General features: G+C 42.1%; 1 long non-coding RNA gene across 1 annotated transcript; it reads right to left on the bottom strand.

Annotated features, from left to right (window-relative positions):
- Positions 1–13,135: 13,135 nt before the first annotated feature.
- On the bottom strand, positions 13,136–22,745 carry LOC134729273 (uncharacterized). The gene is made up of 3 exons (XR_010110204.1): positions 21,940–22,745; positions 21,118–21,271; positions 13,136–17,964 (listed from the first exon to the last, which is right to left on the bottom strand). It is a non-coding gene; the product is annotated as an uncharacterized LOC134729273 (long non-coding RNA).
- Between the last annotated feature and the right edge of the window lie 684 nt (positions 22,746–23,429).

The raw sequence follows: 23,429 nt of genomic DNA on the forward strand, positions 1-23,429 counted from the left end.
TAAGAGGAATTATGAAAAACAAAAAGCAAAGGCATAAAGGAGACAGAAAGAGGATGAAGTGGAAAGAGATGAAGGACCAGAGATTAGACAAAACAAAGAGGGAAGGGAGATGAATGGTCAATGGTATGGAGATACACAGGGCCAGGCACAGTGGCTCACACCTGTAATCCCAAAACTCTGGAGATTTAAAGGATTGCTTGAAGCCAGGAGTTCAACACCAGTCTGGCCAACCCATAGTGCGACCCCATCTCTTAAAAAAAAAAAAAAAAAAGATGGGGAGAACTAGAAGAAGGAGAAACAGTTGAAGGAAGAGGATACGTTGCAGAGGCAGAGAAGTCAATGAGTCCCAAAATGATATTTATTTAAGATAAACTAATCTTGCTTTACCTGCTATTCAGCTGAGCTGTGGGATTTGGGTAAATAAGCAATTAGCATCCCTCTCATAGGAGTTTTAGACTTTTTTTCTAATGATGCTATCTTAGCCTGATTCCCCCTGGATGCAGAACCTGAGACAAAAGTCTGCATGGGCTATTCAGGCAATGATTTCAGGGAGAGGAGTGATGGGCAAGAGTGAAAACAGGGAGGCAGAGAAAGCCAACACAAGAAAGAGCCACTGTGAAAGGCAAGTGGGGCTGTACCCTGCCAGTCCTTCCCAGGAGCCCTGTGAGAAGCATCTGCAAACTGTCCTAGAGAAACATTTAACCATCACACCCATAGTCCATTGATCAAGGATGGCCCTATGGGTATTAACTCTTCAACAAATGTAGGATGCATGGATATGCGTGCAGAGCAGTTCCCAAGGTGACCCATGCTAGGGCATCAGTGACGCACCTGCAGGAAGGAAGAGGTATGGCATGGCTCCTGGGAGGGGCTGGCAGATAAGACCACCCAGAACCATTATTCCAACAGAGGCTTAGTAGGAGGGTTTTGAGTGGCACATAAGTAGCATCTGAATTGGGTACATTTCTTTAGCCTTTCATCTTCCAAACCCACTGTAACCTATGTAGTTGTCTAACTACAACATGGCATTAGTCGTATATTGAGGTAGTATAGAAGCATTTGTAAGACAGCCATCTCACCATTCTAGACTGGAATGGGGTAATTTTAAGACTGTGAATCCCTGAACATGCCCAAGAAGAGGTAAGCTAACCACCTGCCAGGGATGTTGTCAGAGGAGCTCCTGCTCTAGATGGTAGATCCAACAGGATGACACTAAGACCTTCTGTCTCTAAATTGCATAACATGAAAGCAGATTCTTTAGAATTATGCGAGTTACTTCTTACTTCCAGAGCTGGAAGTAAACACTTTTCCTTCAACAAAGATTTTTGTTTAAATAAGAGGTTTTTTTAAACAAACTTTTTACTTGGAAATAATTTCAAATGAATAAAAAGTTGCAAAACTAAAAGTATCACAGGAGGCTGGATGCAGTGACTCACACCTGTAATACCAGCACTTTGGGAGACCAAGGCAGGAAGATCATTTGAGGCCAGGAGTTTGAGACCAGCCTGAGCAACAAAAGGAGATCCCCACCCCTACCCCCCATTTCTACAAAGACAATTTAAAATTTTTAAAAATTAGCTGTGCACGATGGCACATGCCTATAGTCCTAGCTACCAGGAAGGCTGAGACAAGAGGATCACTTGAGTCCAGGGATTTGAGATTACAGTGAGCTATGATCGCATCACTGCACTCCAGCCTGGGCAACAGAGCAAGACCCTGTTTTCAAAAAGAAAAAAAAATCACATAATAAACACTGTATGCTCTTTAATCTGGTTCACTTATGGTTAACATTTTACCCCATTTGCTTTATCATTTACTCTTTCATTGTCTCTCTTTTCTTTTTCTTTTTTAAGACAGTCTCACTCTTGTCGCCCAGGCTGGAGTGCAATGGTGTGACCTCAGCTCACTGCAACCTCTGCCTCCTGGGTTCAAGCGATTCTCCCTGCCTCAGCCTCCTGAATAGCTGGGATTACAGGCACCTGCCACTGGGCCTGGCTAATTTTTTTGTATTTTTAGTAGAGACAGGGCTTCACCATGTTGGCCAGGCTGGTCTCGAACTCCTGACCTCCGGTGATCTGCCCGCCTCGGCCTCCTAAAGTGCTGGGATTACAGGCATGAGCCACCACCACCGGCTTATGTCTCTTTTCTTTCTCTCTGTAGACATGCATAACTTTTTTCTGAGGCATTTGAGGATGAAGTCCTTTAACTTTAAATACTTCAGTGTGTATTTCCTGAGAGATAGTGTCTTACATAATCACAGTACAGTTATCAACTTAATGCATTTACATTGATCCAATACTTTTATCTAATCTACCATCCATATACCAATTTTGTCAGTTTATCTAATGAAGCATTTTTTCTCTCCAGCACAGGATTTAATCTAAAGTCAGGTATTGAATTTATTTTCTTTTTTTTTCATTTATTTATTGAGACGGGGTCTCACTCCATCGCCCAGGCTGGAGCGCAGTGGAGCTATCACAGCTCAATGTAGCCTCAACCTCTGGGGCCAGGTGATCCTCCCACCTCACCCTCCCAGGTAGCTTGGACCATAGGTGCACACCACTACTCCTGGCTAATTTTTGGTATTTTTTGTAGAGATAGGATTTCTCCATGTTCCCCAAGCTGGTCTCAAACTCCTCAGCTCCAGCAATCCTCTTGCCTTGGCCTCCCAAAGTGCTGGGATTACAGGCATGAGCCACCATGCCCGGCCAGGTACTGAATTTAGTTGCACGTGTTTTAGTGTCCTGTTATCTGGAACATGTCTACAACTCGTCTTTGTCTTTTACAGCGTTGACATTTTTCTAAGATTGTGGTTCACCCACCCTTTCTTTGTATTCCTCATTTTGCATTTGTCTGATATTTCCTTATGATTATACTGAGGTTTTGCATTTTCTCCCAGAATACTCCAAAGGAAATGCTCTGTCTTTTTCTGCCTAACACATCTGGAAGCACATAATGGCCACCAGTCTCTCATAGGTGAAATTAATTTTGATTACTCAGTCGGGGGTATTGCCCGATTTCTCCACTATATGATCACTGGGGTTGTTTTTTTTTCTCCCTTGCAACTTATAGTTTGTGAGGACACACTTTAAGACCATGCAAATATTCTGCTGCTCATTAAAATTTCCCCTAGGTTAAGTATCCATTGACAATTGTTATCTGATCCTATCAATACTACGATGATTGCAAAATGATGATTCTCCAATCCCAGCACACCCTCTACATTTACCAGTCCTAATAGGCATCCTACTATAACTAAGAACACTCGCTTCTCACCTTTTTCTACAATTTCCTCAAAATTGTATATGTATGTTTGTGTGCCTGTTTATGTGCACATGTATATGTATGAATATGTATATATGTGTGTATGTACATTTGTATGTACGGGTATGTAGCCCTGGGCCACATAACAATGTTTCAGTCAATGACAATCGCATATACAATGGGATCCCATAAGGTTATGGTTCTGTATTTTTATTGTACTTTTTGCTGTGTTTAGATACACAAATACTTAGCATTGTATTATAGTATGCAGTACAGTAACATGCTGTACAGGCTTCTAGCCTTGGAGCAATAGGCTATACCATGTAGTCAAGGTGTATAGTAGGCTATACCATCTAGGTTTGTGTAAGTACACTCTATGAGGTTCACACAATGACAAAATCACCTAAAGAGACTTTTCTCAGAATGTGTCTCCATTGTTAAGCAATGCATGAAGAGGGCCCTAACTAGACATCGAATCTGCCAGCAACTTGATCCTGGACTTCCCAGCCTCCAGAACAATGGTGTGTACATGGATATATTTCCTAGTGCTGACTGCTGAAAGTTCCAAGAAGTAATGACACCCAGTAAAAAGGAACAAATCTAGTACCCAGATTTCAGCTTCTAACACCATTCCTTTCTAAAAGGAGACAGAACTTCTTGAAAGAAATGGTTGATTCCAAGGTGGGGATAGGATTGGATACAAGATAAGTCTGGAACATATTTTTATACCAGAAAGCAAGGAATTGTTCCAAAAAATTGATGGGAGTATGTCACAAGTTCACAGGAACCAGATCAAAGTGGTCTCTACGTGCAATTTAAGCACCAAAATAATTAAATACAAGGATGAATTTTAAACCATTAAAAACAAGAATTGAGCTCATACCAACGATGATGAGAGAGAGAGAGAATTAGAAAGGCTTTCTAGTTGCTAGAGACTGTGTGTGTTGCCCCAAAATTCATATGTTGAAAACCTAACCCCCAAGGTGATGGTATTAAGGGCTTTTGGGAAGTGATTAGGTCATGAGGGTAGAGTCCTCATGAATGGGATTAGTGCCCTTATAAAAGAGACCCAGAGATATCTCACCCTCTGCCGTGTGAGGTTACAGTGAAATGACAGCTATCTATGGAAGAGGAAGAGGACTCTCACCAACATCAAATCTGCCAGCACCTTGATCTTGGAATTCCCAACATCCTTGGTTTCCCTTGATGTTGTCATCCCAACATCTGAGTTCTGGAAAGGTGTAGTGGCTACTGGCCCCCAGAGGAGGGCACACTGCAGAAGTGGCATGACAATGTGAGGAGTTCCACTGACCAGCTCCCCTGTGAAACTGGTGAAAATTACTAAAATAAAATAAAATAAAGTAAAATAAAGTCCGAGAAATAGTCCCAAGGGCAAACAGCAAATGAAGAAACATCTATTCAAGAAAACCTATGAAAATTTAATAAGAAAGCAAAAGCTATAAGCCTAAAACATCTTTATGTTAGCCCCAAAGTACGTCTATAATAGCCCCCAAGTACATCTTTATGTTCTAGGTGAGGATGGACCCTACAAGATATAGAGGAAGGTCAGTCCTTACTGCGGATAACTGAAACTGTGGGTTTCACTTTCCACAGTTTCAGTTACCCGCAGTCAACCCTGGTCTGAAAAATATTAAATGGAAAATTTCAGAAATACACAATTCATAAGTTTTAAATTGCATGCTGTTCTGGGTAGCATGATGAAATCTTGCACCATCCTGCTGTAGTTCTGCCTGGACTGTGAATCACCCCTTTGTCCAGCATATCCATGCTTATACACTATGTGCTCATTAGTCACTGAGTAGCATCTCAGTTATCAAATTAACTGTCATGGTATCACAGTGCTTGTGTTCAAGTAACCCCTATTTTACTTAGTAATAGCTCCAAAATAGGCCAGGCATAGTGGCTCATGCCTGTAATCCCAGCACTTTGGGAGGCCGAGGCAGGCGGATCATAAGGTCAAGAGATCAAGACCATCCTTGCCAACATGGTGAAACCTGGTCTCTACTAAAAATACAAAAATTAGCTGGGCGTGGTGGTGCACAGCTGTAGTCCCAGCTACTCAGGAGGCTGAGGCAGGGGAATTGCTTGAACTCAGGAGGCGGAGGTTGCGGTGAGCCCAGATCGTGCCACTGCACTCTAGCCCGGTGACAGAAGGAGACTACATCTCAAATAATAATAATAATAATAATAATAATAATAACAACAACCCCAAAGTACAAGCATTGTGATGCTGGTATATTGTTATAATTGGTCTGTTTTATTATTAGTTGTTAATATATTACTATGCCTAATTTGTAAATTAAACTTTATCATAGGTATGTATAATATGTACAGCAAAAAGGCCGGGCACGGTGGCTCACGCCTGTAATCCCAGCACCTTGGGAGGCTGAGGCAGGCGGATCACGAGATCCGGAGATCGAGACCATGCTGGCTAACACGGTGAAAACCCATCTCTACTAAAAATACAAAAAAAAAAAAAAAATTAGCCAGGCGTGGTGGCGGGCGCCTGTAGTCCCAGCTACTCGGGAGGCTGAGGCAGGAGAATGACGTGAACCTGGGAGATGGAGCTTGCAGTGAGCCGAGATCACGCCAGTGCACTCCAGCCTGGGCGACAGAGCGAGACTCCGTCTCAAAAAAATATGTATGTGTGTATATATATATATATATATATGCAGCAAAAAAATACTATAAACAAGGTTTTGTACTATACAAGGTTTCAGGCATCTATTGGGGGTAGATGGAATATGTCACCCACAGATAAGTGGGGGACCACTGTAGGTTTTTTTAATTTAAGAATATGGTATTTCTTCCCATTTGTTTAAGTCTTCTTTTGATAATTTCATAAATGTTTCCTTATACCTCTTACACACTTCTTTTTTTTGGAGACAGAATCTCGCTCTGTCGCCCAGGCTGGGGTGCAGTGGCGTGATCTCGGCTCACTGCAATCTCCATATCCCACGTTCAAGCAATTCTCCTCTCTCAGCCTTCCGGAGTAGCTGGGACTACAGGCATGCACCACCATACCCAGCTAATTTTTGTATTTTTAGTAGAGACTGGGGTTTCATTATGTTGGGCAAGCTGGTCTCGAACTCCTGACCTCAAGTGATCTGCCCGCCTCAGCCTCCCAAAGTGTTGGGATTACAGGCGTGAGCCACCATGCCCAGCCAGCACTTACACATGTCTTAAGTTTAACCCTAAATATTTTTTACTGCCTTTATAAATGGAATTTCTTTTATTGTATTTTCTAACTGGTTGTTGTTGTTTACATACATAAAGGCTATCAATTCTGTATATTAATTGTGCATCCAGACTACTTACTGAATTCTCTTACAATGTTAGTAGTTTTGCTTTTGATTGCTTCAGCTTTTTCAGCTATACATTCTGTCTGCAAATAATTATAACTGTACCTCCTTTCCAAATTTTAAACCTATAATTTTTTCTCTTATCTAGTTGCCTTGACTAGTATCTGCAAAACAATGTTAAATAATAGTGAAGACAGTAGACATTCTTTATTATTATTTTACTATACATTAAGTTCTGGGGTACATGTGCACAACGTGCAGGGTTGTTACATAGGTATACATGTGCCATGTTGGTTGGCTGCCCCCATCAATTCGTCATTTATATTAGGTAGTTCTCCTAATGCTATCCCTCCCCCACCCCCCACCCCCCGACAGGTCCCAGTGTGTGATGTTCCCCTCCCTGTGTCCATGTGTTCTCATTGTTCAATTCCCACTTATGAGTGAGAACATGCAGTGTTTGGTTTTCTGTCCTTGTGATAGTTTGCTGAGAATGACGGTTTCCAGCTTCATCCATATCCCTACAAAGGACATGAACTCATCCTTTTTTATGGCTGCATAGTATTCCATGGTGTATATGTGCCACATTTTCTTTATCCACTATATTATTATGGACGTTTGGGTTGGTTCCAAGTCTTTGCTATTGTGAATAGTGCCACAATAAACATGCATGTGCATATGTCTTTATAGCAGCATGATTTATAATCCTTTGGGTATATACCCAGTAATGGGATTGCTGGGTCAAATGATGTTTCTAGTTCTACATCCTTGAGGAATCGCCACACTGTATTCCACAATGGTTGAACTAATTTACACTCCCACCAACAGTGTAAAAGCTTTTCTATTTCTCCACATCCTTTCCAGCATCTGTTGTTTCCTGACTTTTTAATGATCACCATTCTAACTGGCATGATGGTATCTCATTGTGGTTTTGATTTGCATTTCTCTAATGACCACTGATGAGCAGCATTTTTTCATATGTCTGTTGGATGCATAAATGTCTTCTTTTGAGAAGTGTCTGTTCATGTCCTTTGCCCACTTTTTGATGGGGTTGTTTGTTTGTTTAAGTTCTTTGTAGATTCTGGATATTAGACCTTTGTCAGATGGATAGATTGCAAAAATTTTCTCCCATTCTGTAGGTTTCCTGTTCACTCTGCTGATAGTTTCTTTTGCGTGCAAAATCCCTTAGTTTAATTAGATCCCATTTATCTATTTTGGCTTTTGTTGCCATTGTTTTTGGTGTTTTAGTCATGAAGTCTTTGTCCATGCCTACATCCTGAATGGTATTGCCTAGGTTTTCTTCTAGGGTTTTTATGGTTTTAGGTCTTACATTTAAGTCTTTAATCCATCTTGAATTAATTTTTGTATAAGGTGTAAGGAAGGGATCCAGTTTCAGCTTTCTACATATGGCTAGCCAGTTTTCCCAGCACCATTTATTAAATAGAGAATCCTTTCCCAGTGCTTGCTTTTGTCAGGTTTGTCAAAGATCAGATGGTTGTAGATGTGTGGTGTTGTTTCTGAGGCCTCTGTTCTGTTCCATTGGTCTATATATCTGTTTTGGTACCAATACCATGCAGTTTTGGTTACTGCAGCCTTGAGGTATAGTTTGAAGTCAGGTAGCATGATGCCTCCAGCTTTGTTCTTTTTGCTTAGGATTGTTTTGGCTATGCAGGCCCTTTTTTGGCTCCATATGAACTTTAAAGTAGTTTTTTCCAATTCTGTGAAGATAGTCAGTGGTAGCTTGATGGGGATAGCACTGAATCTATAAATTACTTTGGGCAGTATGGCCATTTTCACAATAATGATTCTTCCTATCCATGAGCATGGAATGTTCTTCCACTTGTTTGTGTCCTCTTTTATTTCATTGAGCAATGGTTTGTAGTTCCCCTTGAAGAGTTCCTTCACATCCCTCGTAAGTTGGATTCCTAGGTATTTTATTATCTTTGTAGCAATTGTGAATGGGAGTTCACTCATGATTTGGCTGTTTGTCTGCTATTGGTGTATAGGAATGCTTGTGATTTTTGCACATTGATTTTGTATCCTGAGACTTTGCTGAAGTTGCTTATCAGCTTAAAGGAGATTTTGGGCTGAGACAATGGGGTTTTCTAAATATAAAATCATGTCGTCTGCAAAGAGAGACAATTTGACTTCCTCTTTTCCTAATTGAATACCTTTTATTTCTTTTTCCTGCCTGATTGTCCTGGCCAGAACTTCCAACATTATGTTGAATAGGAGTGGTGAGAGAGGGCATCCTTGTCATGTGCCAGTTTTCAAAGGGAATGCTTCCAGTTTTTGCCCATTCACTATGATATTGACTGTGGGTTTGTCATAAATAGCTCTTATTATTTTGAGAAACATCCATCAATACCTAGTTTATTGAGAGTTTTTAGCATGCAGGGCTGTTGAATTTTGTCAAAGGCCTTTCCTGCATCTATTGAGATAATCATGTGGTTTTTGTCATTGGTTCTGTTTATGTGATGGATTACGTTTATTGATTTGGGTATGTTGAACCAGTCTTGCATCCCAGGGATGAAGCTGACTTGATCATGGTGGATAAGCTTTTTGAAGTGCTGCTGGATTGGGTTTGCCAGTATTTTATTGAGGATTTTCGCATTGATGTTCATCAGGGATATTGACCCAAAATTCTCTTTTTTTTGTTGTGTCTCTGCCAGGCTTTGGTATCAGGATGATGCTGGCCTCATAAAACGAGTTAGGGAGGATTCCCTCTTTTTCTATTCGTTGGAATAATTTCAGAAGGAATGGTACCAGCTCCTCTTTGTACCTCTGGTAGAATTCGGCTGTGAATCCATCTGGTCCTGGACTTTTTTTGGTTGGTAGGCTATTAATTATTGCCTCAATTTCAGAACCTGTTATTGGTCTATTCAGAGATTCGACTTCTTCCTGGTTTAGTCTTGGGAGGGTGTATGTGTCCAGGAATTTATCCATTTCTTCTAGATTTTCTAATTTATTTGCATAGAGATGTTTATAGTATTCTCTGATGGTAGTTTGTATTTCTGTGGGATTGGTGGTGATATCCCCTTTATCATTTTTTATTGCATCTATTTGAGTCTTCTCTCTTTTCTTCTTTATTAGTCTTGCTAGCATTCTATCTATTTTGTTCCCTTTTCAAAAAACCAGCTCCTGGATTCATTGATTTTTTGAAGGGAGTTTTGTGTCTCTATCTCCTTCAGTTCTGCTCTGATCTTAGTTATTTCTTGTCTTCCGCTAGCTTTTGAATGTGTTTGCTCTTGCTTCTCCAGTTCTTTTAATTGTGATGCTAGGGTGTCAATTTTAGATCTTTCCTGCTTTCTCTTGTGGGCATTTAGTGCTATAAATTTCCCTCTACATGCTGTCTTAAATGTGTCCCAGAGATTCTGGTACATTGTGTCTTTGTTCTCATTGATTTCAAAGAACATTTTCATTTCTGCCTTCGTTTCATTATTTACCCAGTAGTCATTCAGGAGCAAGCTGTTCAGTTTCCATGTAGTTGTGTGGTTTAGAGTGAGTTTCTTAATCCTGAGTTCTAATTTGATTGCACTGTGGTCTAAGAGACAGTTTGTTGTGATTTCTATTATTTTACATTTGCTGATGAGTGTTTTACTTCCAATTATGTGGTCAATTTTAGAATAAGTGTGAGGTGATGCTGAGAAGAATGTATATTCTGTTGATTTGGGGTGGAGAGTTCTGTAGATGTCTATTAGGTCTACTTGGTCCAGAGCTGAGTTCAAGTACTGGATATCCTTGTTAATTTTCTGTCTTGTTGATCTGTCTAATATTGACAGTGGAGTGTTAAAGTCTTCCATTATTATTGTGTGGGAGTCTAAGTCTCTTTGTAGGTCTCTAAGAACTTGCTTTATGAATCTGGGTGCTTCTGTATTGGGTGCATATATATTTAGGATAGTTAGCTCTTCTTGTTGAATTGATACCTTTACCATTATGTAATGGTCCTCTTTGTCTCTTTTGATCTTTGTTGGTGTAAAGTCTGTTTTATCAGAGACTAGGATTGCAACTTCTGCTTTTATTTTTTTCTTTTCTTTTGCTTGGCAGATCTTCCTCCATCCCTTTATTTTGAACCTACATGTGTCTTTGCACATGAGATGAGTCTCCTGAATACAGCACATCAATGGGTCTTGACTCTTTATCCAATTTGCCAGTCCATGTCTTTTAATTGGGGCATTTAACCCATTTACATTTAAGGTTAATATTGTTATGTGTGAATTTGATCCTGTCATTATGATGCTAGCTGGTTATTTTGCCTGTTAATTGATGCAGTTTCTTCATAGCGTTGATGGTCTTTACAATTTGGCATGTTTTTGCAGTGACTGGTACCAGTTGCTCCTTTCCATGTTTAGTGCTTCCTTCAAGAGCTCTTGTAAGGCAGGCCTGGTGGTGACAAAAGCTCTCAGCATTTGCTTGTCTTTAAAGGATTTTATTTCTCCTTCACTTATGAAGCTTAGTTTGGCTGGATATGAAATTCTGGGTTGAAAATTCTTTTTTTTTTATTATACTTTAAGTTTTAGGGTACATGTGCACAATGTGCAGGTTAGTTACATATGAGAACGTTGAATATTGGCCCCCACTCTCTTCTGGCTTGAAGGGTTTCTGCAGAGAGATCTGCTGTTAGTCTGATGGGCTCCTCTTTGTGGGTAACCCAACCTTTCTCTCTGGCAGCCCTTAACATTTTTTCTTTCATTTCAACCTTGGTGAATCTGACTATTATGTGCCTTGGGCTTGCTCTTCTCAAGGAATATCTTTGTGATGTTCTCATATTTCCTGAATTTGAATGTTGGCCTGCCTTGCTAGGTTGGGGAAGTTCTCCTGGATAATATCCTGAAGAGTGTTTTCTCCCTTGGTTCCATTCTCCCCATCACTTTCAGGTACACCAATCAAATGTAGATTTGGTCTTTTCACATAGTCCCATATTTCTTGGAGACTTTCTTTCTTTTTACTCTTTTTTCTGTAATCTTGTCTTCCCACTTTATTTCATTAATTTGATCTTCAGTCACTTTCTTCCCTTTCTTCCGCTTGATCAAATCAGCTATTGAAGTTTGTGTATGCCTCATGAAGTTCTCATGCTGTGTTTTTCAGTTCCATCAGGTCATTTATGCTCTTCTCTACACTGGTTATTCTAGGTAGCCATTCCTCTAACCTTTTTTCAAGGTTTTCAGCTTCCTTGTGATGGGTTGGAACATGCTCCTTTAGCTCAGAGAAGTTTGTTATTACCCACCTTCTGAAGCCTACTTCTATCAACTCATCAAACTCATTCTCCATCCAGTTTTGTTCCCTTGCTGGCAAGGAGTTGTAATCCTTTGGAGGAGAAGAGGTGTTCTGGTTTTTGGAATTTTCAGCCTCTCTGTTCTGGTTTCCCCTCATCTTTGTGGTTTTATCTACCTTTGGTTTTTGATGTTGCTGGCCTACGGATGGGGTTTTGGTGTGGATGTCCTTTTTGTTGATGTTGATGCTATTCCTTTCTGTTTGTTAGTTTTCCTTCTAACAGTCAGGTCTCTCAGCTGAAGGTCTGTTGGAGTTTGCTGGAGGTCCACTCCAGACTCTGTTTTTCTGGGTATCACCAGAGGAGGCTGCAAAACAGCAAATATTGCTGCCTGATACTTCCTCTGGAAGCTTCGTCCCAGAGGGGCGCCCACCAGATGCCAGCCAGAGCTCTCCTGTATGAGGTGTCTGTTGGCCCCTACTGGGAGATGTCTCCCAGTCAGGCTACACAGCGGTCAGGGACCCACTTGAGGAGGCAGTCTGTCCCAGAGCTTGAATGCCATGCTGGGAGAACCACTGCTCTCTTCAGAGCTGTCAGGCAGGGACATTGAAGTCTGGAGAAGCTGTGCCCACAGCTGCCCCTTTCCCCAGGTGCTCTGTCCCAGGGGGATGAGGGTTTTAACTATAAGTCCCTGACTAGGGCTGCTGCCTTTTGTTCAGATATGCCCTGCCCACAGAGGTGGAATTTAGAGAGGCAGTTGGCCTTGCTGAGCTGTGGTGGGCTCTGCCCAGTTCAAGCTTCCTGGCAGCTTTGTTTATGCTGTGAGCATAAAACTGCCTACTCAAGCCTCAGCAATGGCAGACACCCCTCCCCCCACCAAGCTCCAGTGTCCCAGGTCAATCCCAGACTGCTGCGCTAGCAGCAAGAATATCAAGCCAATGGATCATAGATTGCTGGGCTCTGTGGTCATGGGACCTGCCAACCCAGGCACCAGAGGGAATCTCCTGGTCTGCCCGTTGTGAAGACCATGGGAAAGGTGCAGTATTTGGGCAGAAGTGTACCGTTCCTCCTGGTACAGTCTCTCACCACTTCCCTTGATTAGGAAAGGGAAATCCCCTGACCCCTTGCACTTCCTGGGTGAGGCGACGCCATGCCCTGCTTCGCTCTCCCTCTGTGGGCTGCACCCACTGTTCAACCAGTCCCAGTGAGATGAACCAGGTAGCTAGGTTGGAAATGCAGAAATCACCCATCTTCTGTGTCAATCTTGCTGGGAGCTGCAGACAGGAGCTGTTCCTATTCGGCCATCTTGGAAGAGTTGACAGTAGACATCCTTATACTGTTTCCAACTTTATTATAAATGTATCTAGTTTTTCTGTGATTAAACATGATTCTTGTTTTGCATTGGGAAAAATATATATATTGTTATTTTGAGATTTTTGTCAAGAATGGATGGACAGAGATCAACAACTGGCATGACAATGTGAGGAGTTCCACTGACCAGCTCCCCAGTGAAACTGGTGAAAATTATTTTTAAAAAAAACACACACATTTAGGCCAGGTGTGGTGGCTCGTGCCTGTAATCCCACACTTTGGGAGGCTGAGGGGGGTGGATCACTTGAGGTCAGGAGTTCGAGACCAGCCTGTGCAACATGGTGAAACCTCTTCTCTACTAAAAATACAAAAATTGGCTGGCTGCAGTGGCTCACACGTGTAATCCCAATATTTTGGGAGGCTGAAGCAGGCAGATCACCTGAGGTCAGGAGTTCGAGACCAGCCTGACCAACATGGAGAAACCCCATCTCTACTAAAAATACAAAATTAGCCAGGCATGGTGGCACATGCCTGTAATCCCAGCAACTCGGGAGGCTGAGGCAGGAGAATCACTTGAACCTGGAAGGCAGAGTTGCAGTGAGCCAAGATTGCACCATTGCACTCCAGCCTGGGCAACAAAGTGAGACTCTGTCTGAAACAAAAAAAGGAAAGAAAAGGAAAGAAAACACACACACACACACACACACACACACACACAAAACCTCTAGGAATGGTCCTAAGGGTAAACAGCAAGTGAAGAAACTTCTATTCAAGAAAATCAATGAAAATTTAGTAAGAAAGCAAAAGCTATTAACCTTTTAGAAGAAAACACAGAGGTATCTTCGTGATCTTAAATTTGGCAAAGAATTCCTAGATATAACTCCAAAAGCATGAGCAATGAAAGAAAAAAATAGGCAAATTGGACTTCATCAAAATTTAAAACTTTTGAGCAAGATGGCTGACTAGAGATGCCTGGTGCTAGTCTTCCCCACAAGAAAGGACCATGGCAATAAATAAATGGCTAAGACTTGACTAGATTGTTGAAGGAAGAGCACTGGAGTACAGTGAGGAAGTGGAGATGCACATGTGGTGATTGGAAGTACAGGAGGGCAACATGGAGGCACCTGCCCTTTATAGCCCCATTTCCCTCACCAGGATCAGATCAGCCCAGATATGGGAAGGATTTCCCACTGCAAGGAATAGATAAGCAGAAGATTCCCACTAGATACATGGCCACCACAAATACCTACTGTCCGTACTGTAGGAGAATGTCACGGTCCTCACAAGTCCTAAGCCCAGTTTGGAGAGCTACCAGGAATTCACGTAGCTGCCTTGCCCTGGATTAGGAGCACAAAGTATACACTCCCCACACTCCACCCACTCCCTGTGAGCCAAGCTGCTGTGGCATGGTGCAATATTGAGACCATAGCCACTTCTGCAGTGTGCCCTTCTCTGGGGGCCAGTAGCCACTACACCCTTCCAGTACACAGATGGCTGAAGGCTCCAACCCCAGAGAGCCAGACCCCATGTTGGCTGACCCACTGTGCACACACACATGCTTCCAACCTGAGAAACAGAAACAGCCAGGTGAGCTCACCCCTCGCAAAGCCACACCATCATCACCACAAATTCTCTCAGCTTAGGCTACTGGGAAACTTGCAGACACCACTAGTGTGGACTATAGCTGAAGAAACTACATGGAGATTGCACTACTGCATCCACCTAGAACCAAGGCAAATGCACCCCACAGTACTGACATCCCAAGACTCATTCATACAAATAAACTTTTCTCCTGAAAACCTATTCCATAAAAATAGAAAAGATGACTTTTCCACCAGATATGTAGAAACCAATGTAGAAATACATCAACCATGAAAATGAAAGGAAACATGTCACCTTCAACAGAAAACAGTAATTCTCCAGTAACAGTAATCATAGGAAATATAAGAAATGCCAGAAAGAAAAACAATTAAAAATAAAAATCTTAAAGAAACTTGATGAGGCCAGGCACAGTAGCTCATGCCTCTAATCCCAGTACTTTGAGAAGCCAGGATGGAAGGATGACTTGAGGGCAGGGATTTGAGATCAGCCTGGGCAACACAGGAAGACCATATCGCTACAAAAATAAATAAATAATTAGCTGGGCATGGTGACACACAGCTATATTCCTAGCTACTGTGGAGGCTGAGGCAGGAGGATTGCTTGAGCCCAAGAGTCTGAGGTTATAGTGGGCTACAATCACACCACTGAACTCTAGCCTGGGCAAGAAGGTGAGGCCCTGTCTCAAAAACAACAATGACAAAAAAAAATTCAGTGAGATACAAAAGAACACAATTAGACAATTCAACAAAATCAGAAAAACATTTCATAATTTGAATGAGAAATTCAACAACAACAAAAAAGATAGTATTAAAAAAACAGCAGAAATCTCAGAGCTGAAGAATTTAATGAATTAAATAAAAATTTAGTCATACACTAGACCAAGCATATTAAATAATTTCTAAACTGGAAGACATGTGTTTTGAAATAAGACAGGAAAGAAGGAAGGAAGAAAGGAAGGAAGGAAGGAAAGAAGGAAGGAAGGGGGGGAGGGGAGGGGGAGGGAGGGGAGGGAAGGAGGGAAGGAGGAAGGAAAGAAGAAAGAAAGAGAGAAAGAAAGAAAAAGAAAGGAAGGAAGAAAGAAAGAAAAGAAAGAAAGGAAGAAAGGGAGAAAAAGAAACAAAGAGAAAAAGAAACAAACAAAGAAAGAGAGAGGGAGGGAGGAAGGAAAGAAAAAAGGAAGGAAGGAAGGAAGGAAGCAAGGAAGGAAGGAAGGAAGAAATACTCCAGGGATGGCCAGGTGTAGTGTTTCATGCCTGTAATCTCAGCACTTTGGAAGGCCAAGGCAGGAAGATGACGAGTGCAGGAATGTGAGACCAGCCTGGGCAACATAGTGAGACTCTGTCTCTAAGGGAAAAAAAATTAAAGTAGCCAGATATGGTGGCACAGGCCTGTGGTCCTAGCTATTCAGGAGGCTGAGATGGGAGGATTACTTGAGCCTGGGAGATCAAGACTGCAGCAAGCCATGAATACACTACAGCACACCAGTCTGGATGAAAGAGCAAGATCCTATCAAAAAAGAAAAAAAAAACCCTCTAAGGAGGCCTATATCCAGAAGTGAGAATTGCAAAGACCAGCTCGGTCAGGGAGACCCTAACCCAGTGGTGCTAAAGGAATTAAAGACACACACACAGAAATACAGAGGTGTGAAGTGGGAAATCAGGGGTCTCACAGCCTTCAGAGCTGAGAGCCTCCAACACAGATTTACCCACGTTATTTATTAACAGCAAGCCAGTCATTAGCATTCTTTCTATAAATATTAGAATAATTAAAAGTATCCCTTATGGGAAACGAAGGGATGGGCTGAAATAAAGGGATGGGTTGGGCTAGTTATCTGCAGCAGTAGCACAGCCTTAAGGCACAGATCACTCATGCTATTGTTTGTGGTTTAAGAATGCCTTTAAGTGGTTTTCCACCCTGGGTGGGCCAGGTGTTCCTTGCCCTCATTCTGGTAAACCCACAACCTTCCGGTGTGGGCATTAAGACCATCATGAACATGTCACAGTGCTGCAGAGATTTTGTTTATGGCCAGTTTTGGGACCAGTTTATGGCCAGATTTTGGGGGGGGTGCTGTTCCCAACATGTCCCCCTTATTTGATTTGCAAATCGATAAAAGCAAAGGCAGCTTTGACACTGTGAGCTACTTCTCACAGGAGTCAGGATCCACATCTGCACACTATACAAAGACAAACAATACTGATTAAAAGCACAATCATCATTGAAATCACAGAGCTTCCAAGTGTTTTTATCCATCTTAATGGGTTACTAGCTGCTAATCTGTCTGCAGCTCCTTCAAGCATTCCAGTTTCTGTCATTAAGGTCAGGTGTACCTGGGATGCTTTAAATATTTGTTCTTTTAATTTTGTAATATCCAAAGACAAGTTTGTAGAGTGTCTTTCTAGATGCTTTTTTTATTCTTTCCCAAATTTTGATCTTATTAAGAGCTATTAATAGTTTCCACAAATCCTTATGTTTAGCTCCTACAACGAGCCATATCATTTGAGGTTGAGGTGACACTATACTGCCATGGTTCCAGACAATAGGAACTTTTGCCATACTTCTTATCATTTCTGCCATCTGACCACGTTGTTCAGACCATCTGAACTAGTGTGGCCATGGCATGCAGACTGAGAGGTGCAATTTAAGCTAAACATCCCCTTAGGGGACCAATCAATGATCCCATAGGAATCGTTGCGTAGCATCTCTGCCTGTTCTGCAATGCAATCTTACTAAACAAGTTGTTCATTATTTCTGGCCAGGTTCTATTTTGTTTACAAATAGGTTTTTGAGGGTGGTATGCCTCAATTATAGGAGCAGATTTATTATGGTAAATACTGAAATCAGAAAGCATGTGTAACTGTGCCATAGAGTGAAATCATCTAGGCATTATTGCCAGACAAGATTGATAAATATGCCCAATAAGTATAATTGTTCTCTGTGTCAGCCCTTGTTGAAGGAATACTCATGGCAATGGTGATCATCACTGTGATAGATCACCAAATTACTCATTGTGATTGGTTGTCCCACTTTCCTCAGGTTTTCTTCCATCATCAGTGACAGCTTCTTGATTTGTCCCCAGGTGGATGGCTGTGATCGATGGGTGTTGCTCATGACAGTTGGGGTCCTCCTCAGTGTCAGCCTCGACGTGGCTGCAACCAGGGGGTCCTCAGGATCCTCCTGGAATCTCTTCCTCAGCATCTGGCTCATGATAAGGTTTCAGGTGTCTTGATGGTATCCAAATTGGTTATTGATTTTGGCCTGGAGAAACACAAACATAACCTCTACCCCAAGTTATTATTTTACCTATTTCCCAACTTTTTGTTATCAGATCTCTCCACCAAACCAGTTGTTCTGCTTCTGTCTTTGCAGCCAGTTTCTGTAAATGCGTTCAGCTGCTGATAACATCTGGCCTTTAGGCAGACTCAAAAAATTTAAAGTTAATAATGCTAGATTCAATTGTATATGGGCTGTCCCATAATCCCTCTTTCTCCCCCTTTGTTGTTTTTGTCTTCAGTTGTTCATCTGTATGAAATCGTAACTGAGCATTTTCAATTAACTGTGTGGAAAGAACCACATATGAAGAATCAGAAATCACATTAACAGGCATCAAAAGCAGTCAATACCTCAATTACAGCTACAAGCTCCACTTTTTGAGCTGAAGTATAGGGCATCTGGAAAACTTTACTTTTTGAGCCAGAATAAGAAGTTTTACCATTACTAGACCCATCTGTAAAACAATGAAAACGCTTAGCAGGCTGCAGGTTGTTTACTGCAAGAATTGTAAATGCAAACCATTCACAGTCTTGCTCAGCCAAAGGGATAGTAAAGAAACAGTCTTTCAAATCTATGACTATTAAGGGCCAATTTTTTGGAATTATAGCAGGAGAAGGCAATCCTGGCTGTAATGCTCCCATAGGTTGTATAACTGAATTGATGGCTCTTAAGTCAGTTAACATTTTCTATTTACCTGAATTTTTCTTAATTATGAAAACTGGAGAATCCCAAGCAGAAAATGTTGGGGCTATGTGCCCATTTTCTAATTGAACTAATTTCTCTAAAGTCTCCAGTTTCTCTTTACTTAGCAGCCATTTTTCTATCCAAATTGGCTTATCTGTTAACCATTTTAAAGGTATAGGTTCTGGAGGCTTAACAATGGCTGCCATCAAAAATGATATCCTAAGCCTTGGCAGGAATTTTGTCTTTCCGCTTGCAGTGGTTCTTTCAAAACTTGCAATTTTTTTCCTAGTCCAATACCAGGAACATACCCCATTATATGCATCATATGTTGACTTTGAGGGCTATATAATTGTTCTGGAACTAGAACTTGTACTCCCCATTGTTGTAATAAATCCCCTCCCCAGAAATTTATGGGTACAGAAGTTATAATTGGTTGAATAGTCCCAGGTTGTCCATCAGGCCCTTCACAATGCAAAATATAGCTACTTTGATATACTTCAGGGACTTTACCAACCCCAACTATTGGAGTTGAATTGAGTGGGTTGAATTGGCCATGCAGACGGCCAGTGCTGTAGAGAAAATGTCCACTCCTGTATCTACCAAACCTTTAAATTTATTTCCCTGAATAGTTATTTCACAGGTAGGATGTTTATCAGTAATTTGATTTACCCAATAAGCTGCTTTGCCTTGTTTATTTGTGCTTCCAAATCCTCCTGTTCATTTAATTTTACTTTTTCCCATTCCCACATATGACACAATCAGGAGCTGTGCTATGCACTCTCCTGGCTCTGCTTTCCAGGGAACAGAAGTAGATATAACAATTTGAATTTCCCCATTGTAATCTGAATCAATGACTCCTGTATGTATTTGTACCCCTTTTAAATTTAAACTAGAACTGCCTAGAACTAATCCTATTGTCCCTGCTGGCAAGGGACCACAGACTCCTGTTGGGACCTTTTGCAGGGGTTCCCCAGGCAGAAGACTCAGCATAAATCTACTGCAGCATAAATCTAGTGTGGCACTACCAGCTGTGGTGGGGTACAGGCATTGTACAGGGGTGAGGGAATGACCCGAGCTGGAAATGCCCCAGTTTGGAATGGGGCCCAGGATGGGCCCCTCGTGGCTTTTCCTGAAATCAGGTTCCCATCTTTATCAAACTTAGAGTGATTAGCCCAGTGTTTTCCTTTTTTACATTTTGGACATATTTCAGGCTCAGCAGTTTTCTTTTTTCCCCTATCTGGTGGCCCAACTTGCTGATTTTTTTCTACTTTTTTTTTTTCTAGTATGACCATGCTTCCCACAGTTAAAACAAGCTCCAGGAAATGGAGTATTTTCTTTATCCACTCTCAGTCCTGCCATTGCCCATGCTAGCAGGTGGCCTGATGCAGATTACCTCTGATACCACCACAGGCCTTGATATAATCAACTAAATGTGCTTTCCCTCTGATAGGTCACAGAGCATCCTGGCAATCAGGATTAGCATTGTTGAAAGCTAATAATTGCAACACTATATCCTGAGCAGCCAAATCTGCAATCATCTTTTTAAGAGACTCCTGTAACCGAGCTATAAAATCCACATATGATTCTTCTGGTCCCTGTTTTATAGCACTAAAGGAAGGGTATTGTTCTCCACTTGAAGTGATTTTTTTCCCCAAGCTCTAATGCACGCTCCTCTAAGCTGTTCTATGGCATCATCCTGCATGACCATTTGTGCATCTAAACCAGCCCAGCTGCCAACCCCCAAAAGTTGGTCTGCAGTTATATTAATTTGAGGTTGGTCCTGCGTGTTGTAAGCAGCCTGAATGGAAGCTTCATCTGCCCACCAAGTTTTAAATTGTAAGAACTAAGCAGGAGTTAGACAAGCTTGAGTAAGAGCGTCCCAGTCAGTAGGAATCATCTGACTGGAAACAGCAATGTTCTTTAATAGTCCCATTACAAAAGGAGAACCTGGTCCATACTGATTAATAGCTTGTTTAAATTCTTTGAGTAATTTAAAACAAAAAGGCTCAAATGTAGCTATAATATTTCCCTGTTGGTCTGGGCAGTGTAGTCTAACAGGGAACTGCCAAGCCTCTTAATCACCTTCTCATCTAGCTTGCTGAATTCCTGACTGAATAGAACTAAGAGCAGTTGCTCGAGGTGCTGCTTGAACAGTCACTGGGGCAACTAATTTTTGCCCACTGTCCTCTGGAAAAGAAAGATCTGGAGGGTCAGGCCACTCTTTTTCTTCAAAATAATAATGAGGGGGTGCAGAAGGGTAGGGATGAACCTCTCCCTCCTTTGCCACTTTAGCTTTAGCTGGCAAATAAACCTGCTCTATAACCTCTTCTGTTACTTCATTATACTCTCCTTCTTCCTCATCATCAGTGTGAAAAAGTTCCAAGATGGAACGAACCAGACCCCACACTTGTCCCATTGTTACCCTGATGCTTCTGAGCTCCCCTTCTTACTCACCACGGGGTTTGCTTTAAGAGTACTCAGGTGTCCTCCAGCTAGTTCCATGTTCTCCAACCATCACTCTGGTGACCCTTCAACCTGGATTCGAGCCCCCATGATGGAGACCACTTGCTGAGACCAGCTTGGTCGGGGAGACTCTAACCCAGTGGCACTAGAGGAATTAAAGACACAGAAATATAGAGGAGTGAAGTAGGAAATCAGGGGTCTCACAGCCTTCAGAGCTGAGAGCCTCCAACAGAGGTTTGCCCATGTATTTATTAACAGCAAGCTAGTCATTAGCATTCTTTCTATAGATATTAGATTAACTAAAATTATTCCTTATGGGAAATGAAGGGATGGGCTGAAATAAAGGGATGGGTTGGACTAGCTATCTGCAGCAGGAGCATGGCCTTAAGGCACAGATCACTCATGCTATTGTTTGTGGTTTAAGAATGCCTTTAAGCCGTTTTCCACCCTGGGTGGGCCAGGTGTTCCTTGCCCTCATTCTGGTAAACCCACAACCTTCCAGCGTGGGCGTTAAGACCATCATGAACATGTCACAGTGCTGCAGAGATTTTGTTTATGGCCAGTTTTGGGGCCAGTTTATGGCCAGGTTTTGGGGGGCCTGTTCCCCACAGAGAAGATGATAACCAGCATCATAAAAATATGTGAAACTATAAAACTCACTGGTAAAGCTAATACATAGGGAGAAAGAGATAAGACTCAAATCTTATCCCTACAGAAAACTGCCCAACCACAAAAGTAAACAGTAAGAGAGGAAGGAACAAAGGATATACAAAACAAGCAGAAAATAATAGAATGCTAGATGTAAGTACTCACCTATCAAGAATAACGTTGCATGTAAATAGATTGAATTTTCCCATTTAAAAGATATAGACTGGGCTGACTCTCTTTTTGGACTCAACCCGTCTGCACCCAGGTGAAATAAACAGCCTTATTGCTCACACAAAGCTTGTTTGGTGGTCTCTTCACATGGATGCATGACACATTTGGTGCCAAAGACCCAGGTCAGCAGGACTCCTTCAGGAGACTGTCCCCTGTCCTCACCCTCACTCCATGAAGAGATCCACCTACGACCTTGGGTCCTCAGACCAACCAGCCCAAGAAACATCTCACAAATTTTAAATCGGGTAAGTGGCCTCTTTTTACTCTCTTCTCCAACCTTTCTCACTATCCCTCAACCTCTTTCTCCTTTCATTCTTGGTGCCACCCTTCACTCCCTCTCTTCTCTTAATTTCAATTCCTTTCATTTTCTAGTAGAGACAAAGGAGACACATTTTATCCGTGGACCCAAAACTCTGGTGCTTGTCATGTACTCAGGAAGGCAGCCTTCCCTTAGTGTTTAATCATTCCGGGGATGCCTGCCTGATTATTCACCCACATTCCACTGGTGTCTGATATCTTCAGGGATGCCTGCCTTGGTCATTCAACCACATTCCCTTGGTGGCAAGTCAATTGCGGGGATGCCTGCTTTGGCTGCTCACCCACATTGCAGCCCAGGGCTGCTCCCCAACCCTTTCTCCATGTCTCTACCCTTCTCTTTAAACTTGCCTCCTTCACTATGGGCAAACTTCCACCCTCCATTCCTCCTTCTTCTCCCTTAGCCTGTGTTCTCAAGAACTTAAAATTTCTTCAACTATCACCTGAACTAAAATCTAAATGTCTTATTTTCTTCTGCAACAGTGCTTGGCCCCAATACAAACTCGACAATGGTTCTAAATGGCCAGAAAATGGCACTTTTGATTTCTCCATCCTCCGAGACCTAGATAATTTTTGTTGAAAAATGGGCAAATGGTCTGAGGTGCCTGACATCCAGGCCTTCTAATACACATTGGTCCCTCCCTAGTCTCTGTGCCCAATGCAACTCATCCCAAATCTTTCTTGTTTAGCTCCTGTCTGTTCCTTCAGTCTCCACCCCAAACTCTGAGTCCTTTGAATCCTTCTTTTCTACAGACTGATCTGACCTCTCCCCTTCTCCCCAGGCTGCTCCTCGCCAGGCCAAGCTAGGTCCCAATTCTTCCTCAGCCTCTGCTCCCCCACCCTATAATCTTTCTATCACCTCCCCTCCTCACACCCAGTCTGGCTTACAGTTTCATTCTGCAACTAGCCCTCCCCCACCTGCCCAACAATTTCCTCTTAAAGAGGTGGCTGGAGCTAAAGGCATAGTCAAGGTTAATGCTCCTTTTTTCTTTATCCGACCTCTCCCAAATCAGTTTTTAACATCAAATATAAAAACTCAGCCCAGTTCACGGCCCATTTGGCAACAACCCTTAGACGCTTTACTGCCCTAGACCCAGAGGGGCCAGAAG

This window comes from Pan paniscus, chromosome 1 (assembly GCF_029289425.2).
Source record: "Pan paniscus chromosome 1, NHGRI_mPanPan1-v2.0_pri, whole genome shotgun sequence".
NCBI lineage: Eukaryota > Metazoa > Chordata > Mammalia > Primates > Hominidae > Pan > Pan paniscus.